The 27,231-nt window shown below is 50.2% G+C and overlaps 2 long non-coding RNA genes across 4 annotated transcripts; both read right to left on the reverse strand.

Annotated features, from left to right (window-relative positions):
- Positions 1-327: 327 nt before the first annotated feature.
- LOC122235883 lies at positions 328-2,390 on the reverse strand. Of its 2 annotated transcripts, XR_006213986.1 has the most exons (3): positions 2,311-2,390; positions 1,080-1,136; positions 328-519 (listed from the first exon to the last, which is right to left on the reverse strand). It is a non-coding gene; the product is annotated as an uncharacterized LOC122235883 (long non-coding RNA). The 2 variants fall into 2 exon arrangements; XR_006213985.1 differs by having other exon boundaries at positions 328-1,136.
- A 6,046-nt stretch (positions 2,391-8,436) lies between these two features.
- Positions 8,437-17,786, reverse strand: LOC122235880. 2 transcript variants are annotated; one of them, XR_006213982.1, is made up of 4 exons: positions 17,619-17,786; positions 10,604-10,755; positions 8,659-9,005; positions 8,437-8,474 (listed from the first exon to the last, which is right to left on the reverse strand). It is a non-coding gene; the product is annotated as an uncharacterized LOC122235880 (long non-coding RNA). The 2 variants fall into 2 exon arrangements; XR_006213983.1 differs by lacking the exon at positions 17,619-17,786 and adding an exon at positions 17,192-17,251.
- Positions 17,787-27,231: the final 9,445 nt, after the last annotated feature.

Raw genomic sequence — 27,231 nt, forward strand, 5'->3', positions numbered from 1 at the left:
CCCTTCCCACACACCCCTCAACCTACCGTGCTCCCCAAGACCGCCCTTCCCACGCACCCCTCAACCTACCGTGCTCCCCAAGACCGCCCTTCCCACGCACCCCTCAACCTACCGTGCTCCCCAAGACCGCCCTTCCCACGCACCCCTCAACCTACCGTGCTCCCCAAGACCGCCCTTCCCACGCACCCCTCAACCTACCGTGCTCCCCAAGACCGCCCTTCCCACGCACCCCTCAACCTACCGAGCTCCCCAAGACCGCCCTTCCCACGCACCCCTCAACCTACCGTGCTCCCCACGACTGCTCTTCCCACGCACCCCTCAACCTACCGTGCTCCCCACGGCTGCCCGTCATGTCAAATCCCACAGGAAATACTCAGGTCTGCATTTCCTTATGCCCCCGTGCCGTGTGAAACTTGTACTGAACACATCTGTGTGCCTTTCTCCTGCTCATCTGTCTTTGCCGGTGTAACTGTCCCCAGCCAGGGACCCTAGGAGGGTGAGGAATAAAGGTTCGCTCTCCTACAGAAGGAAGGAAAGAAGGAGGGAGTGAGAGAAGCAGGGAGGGAGTCTCTTCTGCCTGAACCCCGGAACACAAAACTGTCTATCGGCACAGACCGCAGAACGTTTGCTATTTTCTGTGTGATTCTGGCAATTTTGCTGGACTGCTTCTTACTGGCACTTCTGTGCCTTGTTGGCATGACTCAAGACACCGACACACTCCTCTCTCATCCCATCTTCCCAGCTAGTCGTTTGAGCCAATATTTCACCGACGTGGATTCGCTTATTTGCCAAACCTCGTTGTCCCAGGAGCACACCTGAAAACTTCACGCCCCGCACTTTTCCTGTTCCAGCTTCCCCCATGACCCTGTACCCCAACACCACACATATTTAAGCTCCCACAAATTCCCCAACCTTCCCCTTCCTCAGAAAAAGATACGACGTTGGATCGAGAACAGAAATTCCAAAACCACAGTCTTCTACTTGGCCATGCTGGAGCCAGCCCTCAGCTTCCTATGCTACACTTGTGATTCCGAATACAGAGAATTAGTCTGGAAATCACCACTCAAGAAAAGATTTACCTGCAGGCTGTGGGCTCCCAGAGCGCGGCAACTTTCTCGTCTTTATCGTCCCAATTCCTGGCACATAGACATTAGCTAATTCAACATCAGTCATTATTGAAGGATTCAATTATTTTTATTGTATCCTACCAAAGCTTTCACTAAAACTTCAGGTCATTAAACGCTAAGCTACCGTTTTTCAAGCATCTCCTTCTGTTAGGGAACACCTCCCCTAATTTAATCCTTGCAAGAAGGCCTGGAGGTACAGATTAGCACAACGAATGAAGGAGATTAAGTCATTTGCCCGAGCTCAAAAAGCTGGTAAATGATGGAACTGGTTTTCAAACCCAGACCATTCTGACTTGGGATGAAAGTTAAAAATGATCTTTACCGACCATCTCTGTGATTAACCAGACCACTCATTTGGGCGTGACACCCCAGTCCCTGCATGTGTAGCTTCCAGAAGACCCACAAAACTTAGCGGAGCTGAAATCTTGAGCATTATCTCTTTAAGACTGAATTAGGGCTACGAACCGTGACTGGCGTTTCCAATTTGAGAGCAATACATTGATTGATCTCAATATATCACTGAGAAGGGAGCTTACACATTTTCATGCTGCCCTGTTGGATAAAATAGCAACATAGACACAGGAGTTTCAGACACGTGACACTACACGTGAATTAGCAAATGTGATCACCTAAAAATTCCCTTAAAAATGAGGCTGCTTGCGGGGCGCCTGGGTGGCTCAGTCGGTTGAGCGTCTGACTTCAGCTCAGGTCACGATCTCGCAGTCCATGAGTTCGAGCCCCGCGTCGGGCTCTGGGCTGATGGCTCAGAGCCTGGAGCCTGCTTCCGATTCTGTGTCTCCCTCTCTCTCTGCCCCTCCCCCATTCATGCTCTGTCTCTCTCTGTCTCAAAAATAAATAAACGTCAAAAAATATATATATAAAAATAAAAAAATGAGGCTGCTTGGGGCGGCTGGGTGGCTCAGTCGGCTCCGGTCACGACCTCCCGGTTCACGAGTTCAAGCCCCACACGGGGCTTTCTGCCAAGCGCGGAGCCTGCTTGGGATTCCCTCTCTCTCCCTCTGCCCCTCCCCCCCCCAATCAATAAACATTAAAAAAAACTTTGCAGGAAAGAAAAATGACCCCGCAGTTTTGCAGGGAGCTGGGCACAAGAGTCCTAAGCAGAATTTTGACACTCGCTCTGACGTCTGCCACGCGAGAGCCCGTTGCTCTCAAGTCACCTCACCTCTTACATCTCAAGTCCAGACGGAACCTGGGGCCGCCCGGGGCGACCGAGGCGCGTCTTGCAGGCCCGTCAGCGGAGCCGGGGACACGTCCTGCCCGCACCTTCTGCTCCGAACCGCCCCCCCCCCCCCCGGGGCCCCTGCCAAAGCCCTCGGCAGCCGGCGAATGTGGCGCTGCTCCGGCCCCCAGGACGTGCGGACCTGGTGTGGGGGGCGGGGCGGGACCCCGGGTCACGGCCCCACCCACAGGCTCCTCGCGCGTCAGTTACACGCGGGAAGACCACGTGGCCCGAGCCGTGACGCCCGGGTTGCACGGTTAACGTCTCGGGGCCACCACCCTGCCTTCCCCTGGGAGGTCAGCTGCCCCTCTCGCAGGCACACGTGGGACAGAAGCGTGGGGGCACCTGCGGCCCTTAATCGGCCTCGGCTCTTAAACCCACGCGCTGTGCAGCAGCCTTGCGGCCCAGTGCCCGCGTTGCCCGCTCCCCCACCAGGCCCCACCCCTCCCCAGGGGGGCTGTCCCTCCTCAAGCACCCCCGAATGGCACCCCACCCCTGCACCAGGGCTGCCCCAGGCCCCACCCCCCCAAGGAGGCTGCCCCGCCCCCGCACCACCCCCGCACCGGGCCCCGCCCCTCCCCAGGGGGGCTGCCCCGCCTCCACACCCCCCTGCCCGCATCAGGGGCTGCCCCGCCCCCCTCACCAGGCCCCGCCCCTCCCCAGGGGGGCTGCCCCGCCCCCTCCACCCCCACATCAGGGGCTGCCCCGCCCCCCCTCCAGCACCAGGCCCCGCCCCTCCCCAGGGGGCTGCCCCGCCCCCGCCCCCGCCCCACCGCCACACCAGGACGCCCCCCCATCCGACCCCTTACCTGGGGGCTGCCCCTGTGTCCTGTACCTCACACCCTCACCCCTTCCGTGCTAAGGCTCTGCAGCCCCCACTGCTCCGTTCAAGGCCGCTTCTAAAGATGCTAAAATCTCCGCGCCGCGATGTAACTGCACCGTGACCCGTGTTTAGAGAGTAAACAGCATCAGTAGTGAAAGTCTGCACCAAAGTGAGACAAGTTGTTCCTTTCTAAAACTCCCGATTTCTCAGGTTGAAAACAACACCCTCGCCAAACAACAAAAAAATTTGTATAGACATATATTTTAATATGTATGCTCTTATTATATAGTTAATGTATAATCAAGAAAAGTAAATTTTATATTAAAACATAAGTAAAAATTCCTTTTTACCCTCAAGTATGAAACACACTTTGGGGGCACACTTTCCATCCTACTGGCACGTCTTGAAAATGAATTTAATTTAAAAATGCTCATTGTTGATAAATAGAGACCAAAACCAATCTGTGCTAGAAAAGTCATAATTAGGCTAATAGCTGTAGGCGTCAAAAATCTCGTAATCGAAGCAGAAACTGTGAATGAGCTCTGCCGTGAGTTCTCTGGGCTTGCCTGTGGAATTAATACTACGGAGACCCATAAAAGATTAATCAAGACCAGCGATCAATAACTTCTCAAGTGCTAATAAGCGCTGCCTTGTTCTGTGATGTGCCGAGCAGTTTATCATGTTTGGCCGCATGAAGATTTATAGAAAATCCATAGTTAAACTACAGGATGAGGTAATGCAGCACTTAGTAAATGAAGCCCAGTTAAAACTTAGGCTTGCTATCATGCATTCCCAAGATCTGCAGAAATCATTTTCGATCCCCCCTCCTTTTTTAGGAATCAAAAGGGGAAACGGTCTAGTCGCTTCACCCTGGTCGTTAGGGGACGAGGAGGAAAAGGGCCACTCACACCACCACCCGCCCACTCTGCAGCGGAAGGCAGTAAAATGCCTTGGAAATCAATGAAACATTTCCCTGCTCCCTTTTTCATCCAAGGATCAACTTTTCCTGGAAATTTTTTGGAAGTTCTATAAAATACCTTTCAGGCGCATTCAGCTCTCTTCTTGGGAGCAAGCTGATGGGGCAACAGGTCATGTGAGTGGGTGATTCACGGCCGCACACTGTGGGTCTCGACCGCTGGGTCACACCCTGAATGTCTCGCCATGCCAGGCTATTAATTAAAAGCATCAAATTGTATGTTTTGTAAATTAATCTTTGAAGCAATATTATACTGACAAGAATATACCTAATCAAATAGATGGGCCACAGGGCTCTCAGGCATTTGGAAACACGAGCTAACTGTGAGTGATTACAGACAGGCACATGGCTTGGGGGGGGGGGGTGGTTCCAGTCTTCTTCAGTGTCAACAGTTAGAAAGACCATGAGATACACAAAAATGTGGAAAAGGCAAACATTCTCAATTAAAAATAAAGTTAGGGGCGCCTGGGTGGCTCAGGCGGTTGAGCAGCCGACTTCGGCTCAGGTCATGATCTCACACGGTTCGTGGGTTTGAGCCCCACATCAGGCTCTGTGCTGACAGCTCGGAGCCTGGAGCCTGCTTCAGATTCTGTGTGTGTCTCTCTCTGCTCCTCCCTCACTCATGCTCTCTCTCTCTCTCAAAAATAAATAAAGCTTGGGGCGCCTGAGTGGCTCAGTCGGTTAAGCGTCCAACTTTGGCTCAGGTCGTGATCTCGCGGTCCCTGAGTTCCAGCCCCACGTCAGGCTCTGTGCTGATGGCTCATTCATTCATGCTCTGTCTCTCTCTGTCTCAAAAATAAATAAACGTTAAAAAAAATTTTTTTTTAAATAAATAAAGCTTAAAAAACATTAAAAATAAACAAAAATAAAGTTAGCCACCATACCAAACTGGTAGATGCCACTTTTAAAGTAGAAAATGTGAGAGATCCTTAAAGATAAAGAAGAAATTTCCTAGGGGAAATTCTGATACTTGTAATGCTTCCTGGTCCAATTACGTTGTGAATTTTTTTTAAGTCAGAAAATTTTGGTGAACAGTGAGATTTAAAAAGCCACCTTAACAACAGCTCCTACCACGAGTGATCCCACGTATGTGCCAACCCTAACCGACACGCTTGTCCTACCTTGGACCACTTGTTACAATTTATTGGAAATTCCTCTTTCAGAAGGTCATTTGATTCGATAGTTTCAATAGTGCCAAATCTCTTTTCGCTTACACTTGACTTCAGTGTGAGGCTGGCCAGAAATCACACAGCGGTAAGCTGAGCAAGTAAGCAGGCCTCAGAACAGAGGGTGTGTTTCTATCCGCTGCAAGTCGACAGGGGACAAGGGCTGCGCACAGGCAGAATGGCATTGACATCCCCCGGCGCGCCTGGGCCCTCAAGCAACAGAAAACTACCTGCAACGAGAGACGGTCCAGGTCTGTCTGGGCCTCATAGGTTAACGCAGTGGTTCGAGGAGTCTCTCTTTGAAGAGAGGAAGGGCTTCTCCCAGCCCCCGGCGAAGCGCTCCTAAGTCCCGCTGGCCACCCCTGGGTCCCATTCCCATTCCCAAACCAATCAGCGGACCGGCCCGCGGAATCACACCGGATCGGTGAGGTCCTTCCCCGGGGTCCGGGTCAGTTTCTGCAGTACACGGGATGCTCCACGGGCTCGCCCTCTCTCAGCACAAACGTGGGCTGATACCAATAACAAAAGCACATGACAGTGAGGTCACCAGTCGAGGCCCAAGAGCCTCAGGAGCCCGGGTCGCAGCCCCGCCCCGCATTAATGCTTCGTTAGTGAGCAGCGTGATTTTTATCACAACACCTATGCATTTGAGTCCTTCCATGTCTGTGGTTAGTTGCCTGCTTACCTAGCAAGATCTGGTTCAGTGATTTAATTAAATCAGGAACTATAGCTGATTATTAAGGTACAGTTCAAGGTCACTGCCTCATAATCATAGGATAATTATCCTTGCTGTGTAAATCACATAATTTTGATGAAATACACAATTTACACGGCAGGTAAACATTTAATTACACGGCAGGTTCAATGTAATTATTATTAAGTAATCCATCAGAGTATAAAATCACTACCTGATGGGTTGTAATGATCGGTCCTGTATAATCACACGGCCACTCATGTCTTGTAAAAGGAAATGATTCTAAAATAGCCCAGGGGATTAAAAAACAAAAGAGTTTTTTGTTTGTTTCTGGCTTTTGTCTTTTGGGTTTCTTTGCTGGTGTTTGTTTTTACCAAATAGAGTCATAAGAATTGAACTTTATTACAGTTCAATTCATGGAAATTTAGAACACCAAAAAAAGGGGGGAGGGGGACACTGGGGTGGGGGGGAACACAAAGAAAAAACAAACAAAATCTTAGATTTAAAATGTCTGAAATCAAGAACAATCAATCAACTTACTGAATCATTACAGTAAATGGCTGAAGAGGCAAGGGTTCCACTTAAAGATTTGTCGCTAATTTTTTCAGAATTTCAGAATGTGAAAAAGACTTTTCCACTTTCTCCTCAATAGGGGAGAATGGTAACCAGATTAACACGAGCGTCTCTTCATTAACCCTATTTACGGAGGGAAGCTCAGGGCTCCCCAGTCCTATCTTTTATAAGGAGCCAAAGACACATCATTTTCATCATTGATTTAGTCTTCCAAAAAGCAGGAGTGAAAACGGTTTCATTAAAAAAAAAAAAAAATCTGTGACTAATTGCTGGTATTTGTGCCATTTGGATGTTTTTGTAAAAATTACAATCCTCGGGTGGCTCAGTCGGTTAAGTGTCCAACTTCGGCTCAGGTCATGATCTCACAGTTCGTGAGTTCAAGCCCCATGTCGGGCTCTGTGCTGACAGCTCAGAGCCCGGAACCTTGGCTCAAGTCGACTTGGCCGCTCCTTGGCCCATCAGCTGGCCCTCCACCAACACCCCATTTCCACGGACCTTCGGGGGCTACTTCTAGAAGCCTCCTCAGCTCCTTCCTTCTGTCTTCATTCCTCTCCAATCAGTTCCCGCTTCCGGTTTCCAGCCCAGGATCCGTTCACACCACTGATCGTGACCAACACACTTTCCCACCACCTCTCCCCATGCAGGTACGAAGAACCCACCTTCCTCAAGGTGCTACTCTGCTTCTATACCTTCACCTCAAAAGTAGTCCCCAAAGTTCAAGTGCACTATGGCTGCACAAAAGCCCGTCACCTCTAGTTGGGAGGGCCCAGCCTTCAAGCTTCCCGCTCTGATCTCGCCTTTTCCATCTAACGTCTTTGACCTCCGTGGTGCACATTACACACGTCTCTCTCCGAAACCTTGTTGAACTTACTGCCACCTTCGTATATGTGGCATCTGGTTAAGTATAGGCCTGTATTATGACAGAACTGTTTTATTCTATTTTTTTGTCCCCACTAATTAAACAGTTAACCTAAAGTTTATTTTTCATGGTTCTTATTGCTGGGCATGTGGTAGGTATTCAATAGCTATTAAACATTATTTTACTCCTTCCACAACCATTTGTAGAGAACTACGCAGGCACCGGCATTGTGCCTGGCACTGGGCTATGCGATGACGTCTAAGACAGACACTATTCTCTGCAGTAAGAGGCTTCAGTCTGCCATGACACAGAAGTTCACATGCCACAGAGCCCAGAGGAGGAAACCCCGGACTCGGGGAGCACGCAAGGCAGATGTATTTAAACATCCTACAAGGTAAAGGATCCTTTCTATTGCCTTCTCTGGATCAGAAAGCCACCTACCTCCCTCACCCAGATCCCACACGTGCACACGCTTGCACACATATGCTCACGCGTGTGCACACACACACGCCTTTCACCCTAACACATTCATGTTCTTCCTTCTTCCTGGTCTCATCCTCCCTGGACTGTTGCTATATATTAAAGTGAAATTTCAAGGGGCGCCCGGGTGGCTCAGTCGGTTGAGCGTCCGACTTCGGCTCAGGTCATGATCTCGCGGTCCGTGGGTTCCAGCCCCACGTCGGGCTCTGTGTTGATGGCTCGGAGCCTGGCGCCTACTTCGGGTTCTGTGTCTCCTGCTCTCTGTGCCCCCTCCCCCGCTTGCACTCTGTCTCTCAAAATAAACAAACGTTAAAAAACAGAATGAAAGCCAACGTCACCCTATTTTAATAATATCTGCATAGGGGCGCCTGGGTGGCTCGGTCGGTTAAGTGTCCGACTTCGGCTCAGGTCATGATCTCGCGGTTTGTGGGTTCCAGCCCCGCGACGGGCTCTGTGCTGACTGCTCGGAGCCCGGAGCCTGCTTCGGATTCTGTGTCTCCCTCTCTCTCTGCCCCTCCCCCACTCATGCTCTGTCTCTGTCAAAAATAAAAGAAACATTAAAAAAATTAAAAAAAGAAAAAGAAAAAATTTAAAAAATAAACTAAAACTAAATGAAATGCCAAGGCTTTCTAAAGTACATGCCATAGCATGTGGACCCACCAAACCCTCTCTGCATGTGTGCTTTTCCCTAAACAGAACTGTGAGGACATATTACGTTACCTCTGCACGGGGATTACTTAAACTTCGGACGGTTCATCGTCGATGAGCTGCGACCACGAGTGATTCCTGTAGCCCCGGGGCCGTGCGCTGTCTGATACCGATTCCCTAGATGATCTAAGGGAAGATCTCAGTGGCATAGACGCCATAGCCTTCAATGACACAGCGACTTCCTCTGCGCTCTTTCCTCTAGAAGCTCCACTGGTAACACCTAAAAATCACACACACCTTCTCCTCTATGGTCGCCTCTCCAGTCCTCTGATGCATTTCTGCTTATTGTAACAGGTCTTCTCAGTTTCTGCTTTTCCCAAAACAGTGGGCAGGGGTCATGTTTTCTGCAATGGGAAAGACTGATAGAATCATAGGTTAAAATGGAGAGAAATCAACTTTTAGATTTAAGTCACTAAACGCTACGTGTTCTTGAGACAGTTGAGCGTAAGTGACGAGGCACAGCTGGGGCTTCCACTCTGGAGCCCGGGAGGGAGATGTGGGCCGGGAATACCATCGTGAAAATCATAGACACATAGCTAATATACAGAAAGTAAATGTTCCCACCTACACTGTAGGATAAATCAGTATACACACATAAAAGAAGGACAATCACAAGTTCCACTTGAAAGTTCTCTTATTAGCAAGTCTGGTCATTGGTGTAAAAAACCTAAAAGGCTAATAGCCAAAACGTATGGTGGTTACATTAATTTTTATGCACAATTGTGAAAATCAGAAATACAACCAGGTCAAATATCATGAGTTTTCAAAACCTCCAGTCACTTCAATCTAGAGTATCTGCTGTGAAACACAATTAACAACAGTACAAACTACCTTGTTTAGTAACGACAAGGTAACCAACTGTAACATTTAGTAACTACCCAGCAACAATGTTGTGACGACACTGACCAATCCAAGGCTGGGGGGAGGGGGGCCGGACAGATTTTTGGAAAGGTGAAATGGATTTCAACCACACAGCCCTAGTGACGCGGACTATTTCGGATAGAGTTCACGAAGTGAAAATCAAGTTTTGTAGTGAAACCTCAGGGACCCTGACTGACACCCACGGGCAGGGACACAGAAGCTCTATTCTGAAAAGTGCCACCTGGGCCGTGTGGCAACAAGCTGAGGTAGGTCACACAAACGGGAAATTCAAGCTTCTTCCACAAGCAGACGCCTCCTCAGACATAGTTTATTCCGGATAAACCAATAGACTCTGTGAATCAACCACATGTCAGTCACCCTGTATTCAGGGTGTAGACGTGCTTCCTGCACAGGACTTACCTCCACTGAATCAGCAACAACCTGTACCATTTGCTAGGCGTGCCCGCATTCTGGACAAGGCATGCCCGTGTCCTAGAGCGAGCGTGCCCGCATCCTAGATCGAGGGTGCCCGCGCCCTAGACCGCGCTTGCCCATGCCCTAGACTGTGACTTGGAAATCCCACAAGCGTAGGGGCCGCTTCAGTGCCCTGCACACAAACCTCGTTGACTGAAAGACACAAGTCCGCCAAGCTTCATGGGGCGGGAGCTGCGGAGGACATTTAAAGAAACACACCACAGCATCCCTGTCCTCAAGGAGCTCACAGCCCTCAATGGGAGAAGGCATCACAAAACATTAGACAAAAAATAATTTACAGAAGAGATTAAGTGTGGGTAAATGATAAATCAACAATTTAAATAATGATTTCCGTAGGCGTTCTACATGTCGCTACAATATACATCTTTGCCTAGAATTACATCCTTAAGCAATACTCCCAGAATTGGAAGGATTTGGTAGCATTCTGTAGGAAAATCACATTAGCACCTTTGTTGGCAAAAAAATAATAATAATAACTTAACAGTGGTAATATTTGGGATACCCTAAGCAAACTTCCTGGTTTAAATGTTTATAAGATATTTTAATAGAAATATTATTAAAACATATAAAAACAATGAGGAATGTTAAAACAGTTCCCTACCACTTAGTAGTTGTTATCACTCCAGTAGGCAGACAGCTTAGAGTTTGTCCCTTCTGCTCTCCAACAAGAAAATCTGAACGGGTGGACAATCAGTGACCTTTCTTGAACCGATCAGAGATTTGAGGCCACAGGGCAAACCACTGTCCTGAACACTGGAGACACAGAGGAGTAAAGAGAATCGGTAAGACCAACTCACCTGGAGCCCTAAACTGGTAGGACACTTAAATGGAGATTTTGATGAATTGCTATCAGCTACACGCGGACTAGCTTGAGCGTGAGAAATTCCTGGGGCCACAGCTCTAGGGGCACCCCACGCTTTTATGGGTTTTACCTCCAGGAGCCCGAGATTCTCAGGTGGAGTGGAACGTTAACTTACAAAGGCCCACACTGTGTAGGGGGAAGACCCATCCCACCTGAGCAAAGGCAGTTACCCCCCCCCCCACTCCCCTCCAGTCCCTTTCTCCCCCAGGGAGGGTAACAGAGGTCAGGAGCTCGGGTGTGCTTACAGAAAGGCAGAGCATCAGAGAAGGAATAAATGAAGGGAAATACTATCTTTGTTCCTACTCTGAGTTAATCTAAAGGATAACTGCTTATTGTCCCATTAGTACTCAGGTAACAGTGCCCTGGGTGATGGCCGTATGTGCACAAGTCCCATGAACGACAGCAGTGGTATAAGGATGAGAGCAAGGGCTGTGTGTTGTCTGAAAGAGGATTTAGATGAGATGTAAATGTATGTTCCACATTGTCAGGCAAGCACGAAAAGAAAACCTAGAAATAAGTATAACTGATGTGCTAAAGAGAAGAGAGAAAATGGGATCATACAACGTCTTGATCAAATCACATCAGTTAAAACCAGAGAAGGCAGAAAAGGAGGGAGGGAAACAACTAGCAAGTGGGAGAAATAAAAACCAGTTACAAACATGACAGCTATTAACCCGACTATATCAACAATCACTTTAAATGTGAATGGCCTAATTACGCTAATTCAAAGACAGAGATTGTCTTAGCAGAGTGCGTGCAAAGCCAAGACCCAAATGAGTGTGGTCTCCACACACCCAGTGCACTTTCTGATCCCCTGACTGATCGCAAAATGCCACCCTGGAGCTCTGCGGGGCGGAGGCTGCTCTCTCCCAGCAACGGGACGGACACTAAAAATGATAATACCCACCACTGATCATTTAGGTGTTGTGACCTCAAGACATTGTTAATGCCAATCGATGGATAGATTAATAAACCAGTTAACCAAGGAAATCTGCAAGCACGCTGAGTTCTCTCTTCGTCTGTATCTATGCCCAGCTTTCTGTTCAGGAACTCTCTTCAGACCTGGGTAATCAGAGCCACAAAGGGAGGGAAGGGCATAGACACGAAGTTCCCTGTGAAACGACGGTCTCAGTTTGGCCAGTGAAACGTTCACCTTCCCCTGCCTCACCGCTCCCTCACACTCACACTGCTCAGACTGTGTCCCTGCTTCCTCTGGCCCCGTAGACTTTCCAGGTGGAGAACAGGAAATGGACACGGGATGCAGCCTGGTAACTTCATCAGTTGGGCTCCTATTGCCTTACAGGGAGCAATACGCCCTGGGAATAAAAGTCTGCAAAGTAACTCTATCTACAGAGACCCTAACTTCCTTTCCAAATGTTACGACATTCGTGGTCTGACACGTCATTGGTGCCCAGTCTGGAGACGGGACCGCATGTCCAGAAGCAGACCGCCCTGGCAGCCCAGCACGGAATGACCAGCAGACAAAGATCCAGGAGATCCTGCCAGGAGATCCAGGTTCCAGGCCTAGTCTCCCGCAAAGGTAATCAGTCTGTGCAACCTTCTTCACTTCTCCAGCCTCAGGTTCATCATCCATAAAGCGAGTTGACATACTCTAAATGATCTCTAATATTCTTTCCAAATTCACAACTCTGAAATTCTAAATGGATGAAAATAACGCAACTAAACGTACGCGGCTTTCTGCGGTACCATTCGAAACTGCACGTGAGCCTGTAACATTGTTTTATAATGTGGAAGCCAAACGTTGATCATTTTGCATCAAATGTAAACACAGCGTACATGAAAATAGCCCTATTCCACACATTAGCCACCTCTCTTCACTCCTAAGTTACTTACGTTTCCATCAACACGTCATTTCTTGACAACAAGCCAACTTTCAAATCTCTCCACGCATTTGTCCTGCATTTTTGACTCTTGATTTTGCTGTTTGGAAACCCAGAAGGCCAGCCCATCACAATAATCCCCACAGTAATAAACACCATTTACGTCACAATACCGCACATCACACTCAACAGTGTGTATGTCACCTCTTACTCCGGTAGTTAGTTTCCTGTTCACCTTCTTTCAGCTTCTGGATTAGTCTGACTGAGGAGCGGCCTGAGGCTACAAGGCGATGCTGTGTCCAGCTTGGGGTGGGGGGACGGTGGGGGTGGGGAGGACATGTAACCGAAACAAAAGGCAAAAGTAAATGGGCTGCAGAGCCTGGAAAATGGCTAATGTAGCCAGGAACTCCTGACTTCAGACGTTCATCAGAACTCACTTTTATTTTCACTGATTTACTTTATAATAAGCCAGGCAACATATTTATCACGTCCATTATATACACCCAGTATACTATCATTTTTGTTTCGTATGTTGAGGCTCCCGGCTCATTATTTAGTTCAGAGAAGCGTCTGGCACGAAGGAGACCTGAAAACCCTGGCGGGGCGGTGAGCATGTGGTGTGGACTCAGACCCACATGTGGACTCTGGCTCTGAACCCGTCTACACGACTTACAACACGGGCCAAGTGACTTGACCTCTCGGAGACTCAGCTCCTTTGTGGGTCGAATACGGGTAACACCTACATCATAGTTCTTCAGATGAAGCCAATAACCCCCCTTCCTTGGTCGCCTCTCCTTTCGGGGAAGCTATCACAGAAAGAGTGCCCTGGGTATTTTTTAAATGCTCCCTTTTGAGATGCAGCGCTAAATCAATATTCTGCAGGCTAGCGAGGGCTTGCCAAGTGTCGGAAAGGAAAACAGCAGAGTGATCGGTTCCAAGGATTTCCTTCAATAATATATCCTTTTGGTGCTGACTAATTCGTTAACAAAACTATTAGTACCTGAAATGTTTTTGTCAAGTTTTGCAAAAATGGCATAAACGTTTAAGATGCCATCCACCCAAGCCAACTGCCAGGAGAAAAGGAGGACTTCATGGAATATTTATAAGATCCAACTTAAAACAGCTCCCGGCAGTCAGCCAAACAAAAAGGGAAAGATGGTTGCTTCGTTTTCATAATTTAAGTTTTCTATGAAATTCAACAAAACCGAAAAGGAGGAGGATTTGAAGACTTTTAGGCGCCCCAATGACACTTTTCTTGAGATCGTTCACTACGCTCATCGATACGGTCCTATAAAGTCATCCATTTCTTTCCAAAGAATTCCTGACAGATCATCAGAATTCCGTTGTGTGGAAAAAATCATTGGTTCTCAGTGGATTTTCTGCTTATTCAACGTACGGAGGAAAGCAAGGTCAACAGACGGTCAGAGGCCCCCGGACACGGGCGCTGGGATTGCTAGACAAAGCACAGGTGTGACACAGAGGACACAGCCATTCAGCAGTGTTCCACCAACCCGCCCGGTGAGAAGGGAAATGTCCAGCTTAGATCTCTAGCTTCGCCCTCAAATACGGCCCGCGGGCCGTGCCGCGACCTCAGCTCGAGTGCGCAGGAAAGACACCGAAGCAGTGCCTCTGAGACGGTTCCACCTGTCGTGGACAAAAGCTCCCGATACATCAGCCGTGTGAACTAATTCGTTTTTAATCCAGCCCAGTTAAAGGGGTGCCATCTCCTGAGGAAAACACAGGTTGTGTTGGAACAGGGCGCCTGATGAGCTTGAACACTGTGACTGGCTTGTACGATTTGGGGCCAGGACTGATGCGGTGAGGCATCTCCCGCTAGATCACGTGGGGACTGGATCAAAACATGGCAATAAAAAAAGACACAGCTGAGCCCGGCAGGAGGAACAAAAAACCCAGAGGCCAAGACTGAAAAGAGAAGCAGAGGAGGGGGTGTGCCAGACGATTCTCCGGTGACCCCAGACTCCAGGGACGGGACACCGCACTGCAGGGCGCACTGCCTGCCGTCTGTCCACGAGACATAGAACGTCCTGGTCAAGCCCAGGAAGGGGACCACGTCTGAACGTGCAGCAGGGCACAGGAGCTCCGTGCGGAGAAACTGCCTCACTCAGATTGGAGCCGCGGGAGGCCACGCGGGCCCAGAGAGCCCATGTGAACGTGGTGGGGAGCTCCCGACCGGACAGATGGAGGTGTCACAAACACGCACACGCGCACCACAGTCCACACCCGACTCCCATTCTGGAGTTGACAAAACTGAGCCGCACAAGAATTACGTAATTTTTCCCACCGTCGATACCGCTGGTATTCCAACACAGGTGGTACGGCCAGACTAGGGTTTTTCAAACCCGATGTTAAATCCTACACGGAGCCCCGCCACTGCTGTGCTCGCACAGCCGCGTGACACAGGAGGGAAATCCGTGGCCAACAGACGTGCCTCTGAAGGGAGGTGACAAATTCAGTCGGAGGAAGCGAACGCGACATACTCTCAAAATCCAAGAGACGGCCCATGTGGTCCCGGGAGGGAAACATTTAATGGTCAACATTTAGCCTTATGTGCCCGCGGGAGACAGCCCCTCACTTCCGGGCACCCAGGAGACTCACCAGGCTCTTCCGCTCATGACCGTCTCTCCCTGGCACCCCCGTCCCGTGGATCCCTCCCACCCTCAGTCCCAAACGTTCCTGTCCTGTGTGCACCACTTTACGTGTGGACGTTCGAAGAACCAGAGGGGAGGAGAGAAAGGCACGCTGCTGCCCTATGAGCAAGTGAGACCCCAACAGACCGGCATCCAGAGGACGCAGCTGCCCACGTAGGTGAGCCTGTCCGCCGGGGGCACCTAACCACAGCCAAGCAATGGGGTCCCGCTTGTTCGGATGCCGGGCCAACTCCCTTCCCACTCCGTGGGTTACCCACCACAGTGAGGGCAGCAGAATAGTGAAGGCAAGAAGACTGTATTACCGACGTGTTCTTTGGTCACAGGAGAAGAAACGCACCTGCTGGACCAACACATTTGCACGCACCAAGCTCGCGTCTGTATATTTACGCAAAACTCTCAATTTTTACAACGATTCAAATTCATACAGAAAACTCCTATTCCTTCGCTCCTTCTCAACTCCACCTACTACCTCCTTTGTTTTTTCCAAGTTTTTTTTAAATTTTTTACTTATTTTGAGATCGAAAGAGAGTACGGGCAGGGGAAGAGCAGAGAGAGAGGAGAGAGAATCCCAAGCAGGCTCTGCACTGTCAGTACAGAGCCTGACCTGAGGCTCAAACCTACGAACTGTGAGATCACGACCTGAGCCGAGATCAAGGGTCGGACGCGTCTTCCTTTGGAAGAATCACACGGTGCCCCCTTGCCTGGGATCCAGTTAGGCTCACATTGCTAGTTATTTCTATTAGCATATCAAGATGAGAATGTGTTTGCCGCTCTGTGCTGCCTGCGTATCCTTCTTTGATCATTGGTCTTCCGATGACGTGTGAACCATACTTAGCTTCTATAATCCAAACCATGCCCGAGCCCCACATTTTGTGCCTGCTGTGTCCCACCAGGTCCCTGAACTGGTGAAATCCAGTAAAGTCTGGACTTTAATCAGTAGCACTGCATCACTACTGGGTATTTACCCAAAGTATACGAAAACACTCCTTCAAAAGGATACACCCCCTCTAGGTTTACTGCAGCATTGTTTACGATAGCCGAGATACAGAAGCAGTCCAGTGTCCATCCGTAGCCGAAAGGACAAAGATGTGGTGTGTGTGTGCGCACACACACACACACACACACACACACGCAATTACTAAGCCAGAAGAAAGAATGAAATCTTGCCGTTTGCAACAACATGCATGGAGCTAGAGAGTATAATCCCAAGTGAAATCAGAGAAAAATAAATATACTATTTCACTCATATGTGGAATTTAAGAAATGAAAATGAGCCCAGCAAAAAACCAGATAAACACACACACAGAGGCTCTAAACTCCCGAGAACACACTGCCAGTCACCAGAGGGGAGGAGGGGAGGGGTGGAGGGGAGGGGAGGAGGGAGGGGAGGGGAGGGGAAAATCGGGTGAAGGGGTTAAGGATGCCCTCCCCATCAGCACCCAGCGGTGTATCCAAGTGCTGAATCACTCCATTGTAGAGCTGAGTCTAACATTACACTGTAGGTTAACTAACTGGAACAAAAATTTAAAAGTAGGGGCGCCTGGGGGGCTGGGTCCTTGAGCTCAGACTCTTGATTTCAGCACAGGTCACAATCCCAGGGGTGCGGGATCCAGCCCTCCCTCCAGCTCTGTGCTGACAGCACGGAGCCTGCTTGGGATTCTCTCTCTCTCTCTCTCTCTCTCTCTCTCTCTCTCCCCCTCCCCTGCTTATGCTGTCTCTAAAACAGATAAAAACAAAAAGTAGAATCGTGCTAATGTTGACTTGTCAGGTGTTTTTCTTGGTTTTGATTATTATATAGTGGTTAAATTTGAAATCACCTCAAAATAATAACTTAAAAAGACACAATAACCCCAGAGCCCGGCTTTGTCATTGGCTGGAAAGGAAACTGAAGGAAACAGAGCTGGAGCCGTTTTCTGGCTGGGAGGACGCTCCGAAGGTCAACGGGGAGCCCTCACTGACGGAGAAAACGGTGATCCGTCACCAACGGTCCCCCAGAGTTCCACGCTTGGGGCAATGGAACCGTGTTCCTCCCTCAAACGCCAGCCGGGGTCTGCCCTCCGGGGTGCAGGCGGCAGAGGTGGGGGGCAGCCGGGACGCTCACAGGCCACAACCGGGACACGCCCGTGGTCGTGGGACCAGCTCTGCTGCGGGACCCGGGCCCCCCAAGCCCCCCTGACAGCCCCGTCCCCCGGGCCCCTCCCCCGGCCCCCAGGGAGCACCCCACGTTCACACAAGAGGCGTCACCTCCGCGAAATCACGTTGTCTGGGGGGAGGGGGGTCACAAAATCGTCCAGGAGAGGTGACAGGTCTAAAGTTCTGAGTCGGGGACCCAGGGGTTAAGGGGCAAGGGCGCTGCGGGCTCACAGCACCAGGCCGGGCGTGGCTCTAAACCTGATTCGTGCGGAGCGAGAGTGAAAGGCACCGCCCCTGGCAGTGTCTCAACGCGCCCCAGTCCGGGGAGAGAAGGGACTAGGGTTCGGTGCCCCGCGCAGACGCCCGATCTTGGCCCACGCGTGTGCCCTCCAGTCACCTGCTTCACGCCTCAGGGCAGAGCGCGGGGCTCACGAGCACATGCTAGGGCCGAGGAATCCACGAGGGCCCCTGTGCCCCAGGGCGTCCCACGGGGGGCGGGGGGGTCCTGCCACTGGTGGGAATGAGAGCACACTCAGTGGGGAGGCCCCAAGTCCCCGCCTTCCCACCCCTCACATCTTCAAGCAGTGTTAGCCCCAAGTTTGAAAACTGGGCCCAGTTGGCGTGGGGGCCCCGGGCGGGGTGGGGGGTGGGGGCTCAGTGGGGTGAGTCTGACTCACTTCAGCTCAGGTCTGATCGCCAGGTTGGTGAGTTTAAGTCCCTGCCCCCACTGTCCTTCTCTCTCTCTCAAAATAACTAAATAAACTTGAAAAACAAAACAGGGCCCAGGACACCCCCTTGTCATTATTTTAGCTTTTCTTGGTGAACCTCCAACTTTGGACAGCTAGACAACCTGAACTTCTGGAAGTAACTATTCCTTTAGGAAGTAACACCACTGACAAGCACCCGGGGGGCAGGGGCTCAGTCCGTTAAGCAGCCTCCGACTCTGGATTTTGGCTCAGGTCATGACCTCATGGTTCATGAGTTTGAGCCCCACTCCGGGCTCTGCACTGACAGTGCGGAGGCTGCCGGGGATTCTCTCTCTCTCCCTCTCCCTTCGCCCCTCCCGCACTCGCTCTGTCCTTTTCTCTCCCAAAAGTAAATAAATACGGTTAAAAACAGAAACCAAACTACTGAATGGTGTCCATGGCTTGCATTTTCCCTCTGGCTCTCTGGCGTGTCTCCGACAGCCTCGTGCCCGTTCAAACCCAACGCTCGTGTTCTGGAAACGAAAACAGCTGACGCGGTGGCTGGACCAGCTTCCGCTAAGACAGATCCTCTCATTTTCCCCTGCCCCCTGTGCCATTTCTCCGTGTGTAGAATTCCTCCGGGCTTTGCAAACTCTTCCCACGTCCAGAGTGCCCTAAGAACCGCGGAACCTTCTTTCTTTCCTTTTCATTGATGCGTGCTCGCAGGAAGTGAGGGCCCAACCCGTGACCGGCCTCGTTCAGGGGCTCAGGCCACCCATCAGCCCCTCCATCACCGCGAACAAGCCCCCTCTGTTCAGCGGCTCTGATAGTGAGATTAATTATCGCCTGGCTGGGCCGAGAGGGCAGCCACAGATACGAGCCACCAGCCCCTCCCCAAGCAGGAGCCCCTTCATTCACGACAAGTGCTCAGACCTTGAAAAGGACTCACATTCCTGAGGAATGTTTGTTCCTAGGCTAATTCGATGCTGGAAAAACCAGGTTCCCCTCCCAAGACGACAAGTAAGAGGAGAGCAGGCTTTGAGCCGAAATAAATGGGAAGAAGAAACTAATTCAATTTTTGCTCCTGTCACGGACCCTTTCCGACTTAGGGTTTTAAAGAGGGTCCCCTGCCTCACTTGTTTGTCCCTGTGACTTAGGACAAATCCAGCTGACCACGGCAAAGCACTTTCTTTGTCCCCGTGTCAGTTCATTGAAAGGGGACATGTTTACTAACAGCTTAATCTATTTGGTGCAAATACTCCTCTACATTCTTTCCCTCCATCAAAACAAAACAAAAAAGGCTTCAAAACTCGCACGGAAACTTCCAAAGTCATAAGCTGGCCTTGGCGGCCACGTGATGGCTTTGTGCGGGTGAGTTCCTTAAACGTCCTTAAACGTCCTCCCTTTGTGAGATGTGAGGGCCAGAAGCTGGCGTGTTGAGTGGCCGGCCTCCGTTTGCACGACTTCGCCGCACAGACAGCACAATAGCCATGAAAGCTCCCTTTGACCCCCAAAAATCCCTTCCTCCGAGAATCCACTGAAAGAAAAGCAACTGTTACATTCTGTAGAAAACTGACTGGAGGCTTAATCAGACTCGATACATTTAATAAGCAAACCGCTGCTTGTAATTTCGCACACGGACTAAGCCGTGTCTGCTTTTCTGTAGCTATTACATAGTTACATCAGGAAACGTGGTTCTACCGAAGTAGTCAGGTGCACACGAGTTTTAACAGCGGATTTTCTAGAGAAGCACCGTATAATTCTAATACCGCACTTGCTTATACTTTAATATAGAGTAATCTTTTAAATTGGATTTAACTATAAAACTTTCATAAAATTAAAATGCATGATCTCATAAAATCAAATCAGTCTTTAATTGTAATAATAAAAATTACATTTAAGTAATGGTGTCTCTGAGTTAATAGCTCCATAAAATAGCAGCTGAAAAGCCAATCTTTGCCACCTGAGTGGCTATTTCTTTAACATTTCTGTAATTAAAAGATGAAGTTCGGATAAAGACTCAAATTGTGCCCTGACTCGGTAGAGCTCTTCTGTGGAGCGAATTTCCCACCTACTCCCCACCCCCCTCCCCCGCCCCGAGAAGGTGGTAGAAAGACTATCACAGAGCCAAGACATGTAGGTCTCCGAAGGGGTGCTCGTTTTAACCACATACCAAAGTGAAATGCCACATCAAACCTGGAAACACACACACACACACACACACACACACACACACACAAACTGTGCCAACTTTATACTCATTCATCTAGAGATGAAAGTGAATTTTTGGTTGTTTTTTTTTTTCACTGCATACCAGAAATAATGTTTCCCCACCATTGTACACCATTATTGCTAATTTGTGGATTATGGGATTTATAAGTATGATCTACATTTGTTTAAAGGATCACAAAGCAGGCCAATAAGAAAATTGTACTTTAAAAATGCATTTTATTTCTAAGAAAGGTTCCTATTCACTCAAATCTCCAAGGTGACACGTATTACTTTTGTGGCTTTCCCTGAGTGTCGCAAAGGGCAGGAGGGACAGAGGAGCTGGGGCATGGCCGGGAGTAAACGCTATGAGTGTGCATCCTGGATTATGACGAACCTTCGGATCCCAGCCGGGGCCAGAGAGAAGTGGGGACAGGGGCGGGGGGGGTCCTCCGGCACTAGAAACAGGGTAAACAGGCCGTTCTGCTGACGGAGCACGGCTCCCCAGAGCCCGGAGAGCGGGAGGAGGCGACAAGAGCCAGGAGCAGGGTGGTGGGCAGGGTAGGTGCCTGGAGGGGGCGAGGAGGGGAGCGCAGGCAGGAGGGGGGGATCAGCAAGGTGGCGGGTGTGGGCAGGGCTGCAGGGACCCAGGTGGAGCAGAGGACCAGACCCTGACAGAGGGGCGGTCAAGGAGCAGGGCGTCAGAAGAATCACCCACGGCAATGCTGCAAATACCACGAACTGGGACAGCAGTGAGCCAGGGCAACATCTTCCGGAAAGGAAATAAAAGACACTCTAAAAAAAGAACTCATTTAGTAGAGAACAAAATGAAAATTATAAAACTGAAAAATACAATCACTAAAATAAAACCCCCAGTCAATGTACTAAACGCCACAGGAAAAAGGGAAAGTATTGCATGCAGTGCGGGGCTGTGGGGACAGAGATCACCCATGGGGGGCCGTGGGGGTCATCCATGGTGGGGAGCCGTGGGGGTCACCCATGGTGGGGAGCCATGGGGACAGAGATCACCCATGGGGGGCTGTGGGGGTCATCCATGGTGGGGAGCCGTGGGGGTCACCCACACCGGGGAGCTGTGGGGACAGAGATCACCCATGGGGGGCCGTGGGGGTCATCCATGGTGGGGAGCCGTGGGGGTCACCCATGGTGGGGAGCCATGGGGACAGAGATCACCCATGGGGGGCTGTGGGGGTCATCCATGGTGGGGAGCCGTGGGGGTCACCCACACCGGGGAGCTGTGGGGACAGAGATCACCCATGGGGGGCCGTGGGGGTCATCCATGGTGGGGAGCCGTGGGGGTCACCCATGGTGGGGAGCCATGGGGACAGAGATCACCCATGGGGGGCTGTGGGGGTCATCCATGGTGGGGAGCCGTGGGGGTCACCCACACCGGGGAGCTGTGGGGACAGAGATCACCCATGGGGGGCCGTGGGGTTCATCCATGGTGGGAAGCCGTGGGGGTCACCCACACCGGGGAGCTGTGGGGACAGAGATCACCCATGGGGGGCTGTGGGGGTCATCCATGGTGGGGAGCCGTGGGGGTCACCCATGGTGGGGAGCCATGGGGACAGAGATCACCCATGGGGGGCCGTGGGGGTCACCCACACCGGGGAGCTGTGGGGACAGAGATCACCCATGGGGGGCCGTGGGGATCGTCCATGGCGGGGGGCCATGGGGGTCACCCACAGTGCAGCATAAGAAGACAGGCAGGAGGCAGAGGGGTGAGATAGGAGGGATGTAGCTCGTGCCCAACAGAAGAGCCCTGGAGAGAGACTGGAGAGAGAAAAGAGCGGAAGCACATTTTAAAAGACAACAGTACAAAATTTTGAGGAATCACTCGGAAATACAACTTGTCAATTCAAGAAGCATACTGAGTGGGTCCTGAGCAGAGTAAATAAAATTCAATCCATATCTAGACATGCACTGCAGTGAATCTGCAAAACGGCAAAGGTAAGATTCTAAACCCAGAGGGAAAAGACAACTAAGGTAGAAGGAAAAAGCCTGGGCTCACAGCACCACCTCCCCGTTAGCAACAGCAGGCGTGGTGAAGCGTGTCCCACTGGGACAGTGACCGTGGTAACAGGGACAGAGACCGCGGCCACGGGAACAGCACGCACACACTGGAACGGACACCGCGGCCGCGGGAACAGCGCACACACCTACCGTTGACCACATTCTGTGGATTCTTCCTCCCCGGTCCCTCCTCATCTTCCAACCCAGACACTCCACACAGCCTGCCTGGATCATCACAGCTGCCTCTCATCTGGTCTCCTGGCTTCTCCTCCAGCACGACCGCCACCCCACCCCACAGACACCTGACACACTGAGCTGCACGCACCATTTCATGGTGCTACCCCTCCGCTCCGCCCTCCGGCAGCCAACGCCTGCTCCCTCGCTGCGGAAGCATGTGAGTGTCTGTGGCGGGCCCCGGATAAGCACACAGGTAACAGACGGGGTCTGCATCCCAAAGAGGCCCCAAGCCTGCTGGCCAGACAACCACACTGCAAACAACTAATGGGAAAATCTGAGGCATCACAAGGGAAGTATACGAATGACTGCAGACACACAGAGACAAACAGGGAAAGGTCAAATGCCTCCTGAATGTCTGTGTCACCTTTGCACAGGAAGTGAAGACATCAGGTCCAAGCCCCCTGCCCGCCCGAGGCCGGGGCCCTTTGTACCGTGGCCCCCGTACCTCCCCCGCTCCCCGTGCTCTCCGCTGCCTGGACACGCTCACCTCGCCCCTTTCCTCTGAACGCGTGATCACGCGATTCCTGCCCCCCTTGCCCGCCGTGCTCACTCCCCCACTCGCCCACACTCGCCTGGATGGGACTCTTCCGCGAGGATGCCTCGGGCTCACTCTTCTCCCCGACCTCCCACTGAAGCTATGGACACGATTGTTCTCACTTGCTTTGTGTATGTGACCCAAGTCTTCTCAAGTTAAACTCCAAGCCCCCCGAAGGTATCATGGGACGATCCGACACCAAAACCTGAGACTTCTTAGTTTCGACAATACACGATCTTATAACCCTGGACAATTCACTTCGTTGTGTTTACTCTTGTATAGCGTAAGGGTGATGAGCCAGCTGACCTCTTGAACCTGCCTCAGCTCTGAGCTGCTCTCGACCCGTATCAGTGACTGACTGTAAGACAGTGACATTCAACTAATTCTCGCCTAGTGGCTTCTTTCCATCCCTCAGCTTCCATCGCAGGCAAGCTGGAAGGCAGGGACAATGCTGATCCTTAGCAGGGGACCGTGCGTGTTCCCAGTCCAGGAAACAGCATCTAATTCCAGAGACACCTGACCGAATCACCCCCCTCACGAGTAGGCAAACGCGGAAGGTGAAAACTGTTTTAACTCTCTAGTTAGGTGCTGGGACCCACCTCCGCTGCGGGTCGACCGGGACATCTACGACCCTTTTATCGTGGTCAGACTCTCTGAGAACGTGACTTTGGCTAATAGTTGTTTTTTTTTTTTTCCCACCACTTAAAGAAAACAAAGTATATCTGGCAAATTCTGCTTTCATTTAGGTCCTAAATAAACAGGACATTCATTTTTCTTGGCACAAATGTTTTCTGTAGGAGCCACGGACCTCTCCCAGCCAGACAGAAAACAAAGCTGGACTTAAATCCACACATGTCACATCGTTATTATCCCTTAAAATTATTGAAAACAATTTACCAAAATTGTGTCAGGAAGACCTCTTGGTGATAACAAGCCAGAATTGGAAATTTAAGATAATTTTCGTTTCATGTGCCTCTGACAAACTTAATATATGGGAAGAGCTGTGAACATGAAGAAGTCTATCTGGGTTCCGGATAAATAATCACTACCTCTCTGACCCGGACAAGCGTCCTAGACCCTCTAACTCGGAGTTTTTTCAACAGAGAATAAATGTGCCACCTGTCTCATGTGATAGAACGAGTGTCAAATAAGACAATGTACACAAAACTACCTGAAACAGTACCTCTGAAAACTGAGTGCTCGGTAAATGTGTGCTCCTTTCTAGTATCGTCCCCACGTTGCAAAGATTTACGCTGTGAAACGTCACCCATTTTATTGACGCCCAGGGCTCAACACTACAGGTGAACTGCTGAGGGGCTGGGCCGAGCCACATGCCAAGACAACGTAGAGCGTCACTCAGTGTTTAAGAGGAAGACAAGCCAGACCCAACTTCGCGTATTCCGATGCTTGGAAGATAAAGAACCAAACTAGCCCCTGATCCTCCTCTGAGGCGTGCGACTTACGGAAGACAGTCACAGAGAAAGTACGGACATCTCGCGAAGTCCCGTGTCCTGAACCGCATGGCTGTGTGTGGAGATGTCCCCTTCCACCTCTGCTGGGCTAGAAGTCACAGCCCTGCACCCGAGCGGGTCCTGGACTGTGTCCGAGCCTCCGGGACACGAGCACGCTCCTCATCAGGGAGCTTCGTGGACCCCTTCCGTCTGCAGACTCGGGATGCTGCCACGTCACGACTGAGGGGCCACGGGGGAACGAGAAGCGGTGAGCCCCGGAGCCAGAACTGGCGGCCGGCCAGCGTGGCCCCGCACGGTGCGGCCAGGACCGTTGTGTCCTCCCCGCACTGGCCAAGGAGGGAAAGACTAGCTCAACTCCGTTCAGCCACGCTGGGGGAAGCACCTGCCGCCTCAGGTGCTGTCTTAGTCTCCGGGGCACAAAGCCAACAGGAAAAAACAAATCTGCAGCCAATGCCGCTTTAGCGGTCAAACACTGGGAGCGTTCCATTACTGTCAGAAATGCAGCCACGGAGCACCATCTCTTCTAAGGAGGCACAGCAAGAGAAGAGAACAAGATTAAAGAGGTTATAATTGAGAAGGAAAGAATTTCATTATTTACAGATGAGGAGGCTTCCAGAAAACCCGACGGGAATATTCCGATTATTACCATCAGAGTTTCTCAAAATAGCTTCCCCAGACGATCCACATACAGCAATCGATACCATTTCTTTTTTTTCTTTTTTTTTTTTAATTTTTTTAATGTTTTATTTATTTTTGAGACAGGGAGAGACAGAGCATGAACGGGGGAGGGTCAGAGAGAGGGAGACACAGAATCTGAAGCAGGCTCCAGGCTCTGAGCTGTCAGCACAGAGCCTGACGCGGGGCTCAAACTCACGGACCGCGAGATCGTGACCTGGGCCGAAGTCGGACGCTTAACTGACTGAGCCACCCAGGCGCCCCAATCGATACCATTTCTTGACCGGAGACAGAAAAGAAAAATAATTAATACCATTCAAATAACAACAAACCCGTCCGTAGACAACGAGGTACGAATCTGACATGAGATGGGCAGAACCCGCGTGGAGACGTTTTATCAAGTTTTACTGAAAGGCATTACAGAAGAACTCCAGGACAAGAGCAGACGCTGTCCCTGCACAGAGAGACCCCGGACCTTGCCGACTTGCCCCACGGCCGACATACGTGGAACAGAATCACGGTCAAGCTTGCGACGAGGCTTTCTGTGGAACACGAGAGGCTAGAATTTATACGAAGCGGTAAAGAGCCAAGAGTAGCCAAGGCACTCTTGAGGAAGGTGACAGTGGGGAGACAGAGCCCACCGGGTAGTAAGAAACGTCACAACTCCAGGGTACATAAGACAGTGACACGGCACAGACAGACAGCCACTGGAGGGGACAGGAATCCTGCAGCTAGACCCAAACAGCAAGTTGGGAAGTTCACGTGAAACGCAGACAGTTTGTATGCCCTTGAGGAGAGGACAGCTACTTGTCAAACGGTCCTGGAAAATTAAGTATCTACTCTTGGAAAAAAATGAGACTGGATCCCTACATTCTATCAGAAACAAAACTCTATTCCGGGTAAATTGAAGACACTTTAGGTGAATATCTTTACGATCTCAAGGTAGAGACATACCTCTAAGACACAAAAAGCACTAACCACAAAGGGAAAGATTGATAAATTTGGCTACATGAAAATTAAGAACTCTTTACCAAAAAAATAATATAAAAAAATGAAAAAAACTGAGCCACAAACTGGGATATTAGCAACACATCTAACTGACTAAGGGACCTATATCCAAAATATACAAACTACTACATATGACTATACTAGGAAAAGGTAAATGAAATTAGATAAATAGGAAAAAAGACATGAATGGGGATTTCGCAGAAGAAGAAATATGAACAGAAAATTATCATATGAAAAGCTTTTCTACCTTAGTAATCAGGAAAATTCAAATTAACACCACAATGCGATTACATGTTACACTTAACTAGCTTTAAGAAACTTAACCATGCTGGGGTGCCTGGGTGGCAATTAAGCATCAGACTTTGGCTCAGGTCATGATCTCACGGTTCATGAGTTCGAGCCCCGCATTGGGCTCTGTGCTGATAGCTCGGATCCCGGAGCCTGCTTCGGATTCTGTGTCTCCCTCTCTGCCCCTCTCCCACTCATTCTTTGTCTCTTGCCCTCAAAAATAAATAAGCATTAAAAAAAAAGCTAAAAAAAAAAAGCTTAACCATGCCAAATGTTGGAGACGCTGCAGGTTAGTGAGAACTTACCTACGCTCTTGGGAATATATGTTGCTACAACCACTCTGAAACCACTATAAAAAAGCATTGACATTGTTTTCTAAAGCTGGGCATTGGCACACCTCACCTAGCAGTTTTATTATTCGGTATATACCCTCGTAAAATTCTTGCCCCCCTAGCTTCCATGTAGGCACTTTCATGGCAGCCCTGAGTCTAAGGAAAAAAATAAACTAAGAAAAACCTGAATGGCCATGGGCTGGAAAGTGGGCAAATAAACTAAGGTATAGGCATCACATAGTAGAAAACTAT

Source organism: Panthera tigris, chromosome A2, assembly GCF_018350195.1.
Source record: "Panthera tigris isolate Pti1 chromosome A2, P.tigris_Pti1_mat1.1, whole genome shotgun sequence".
In the NCBI taxonomy this organism is placed as follows: domain Eukaryota; kingdom Metazoa; phylum Chordata; class Mammalia; order Carnivora; family Felidae; genus Panthera; species Panthera tigris.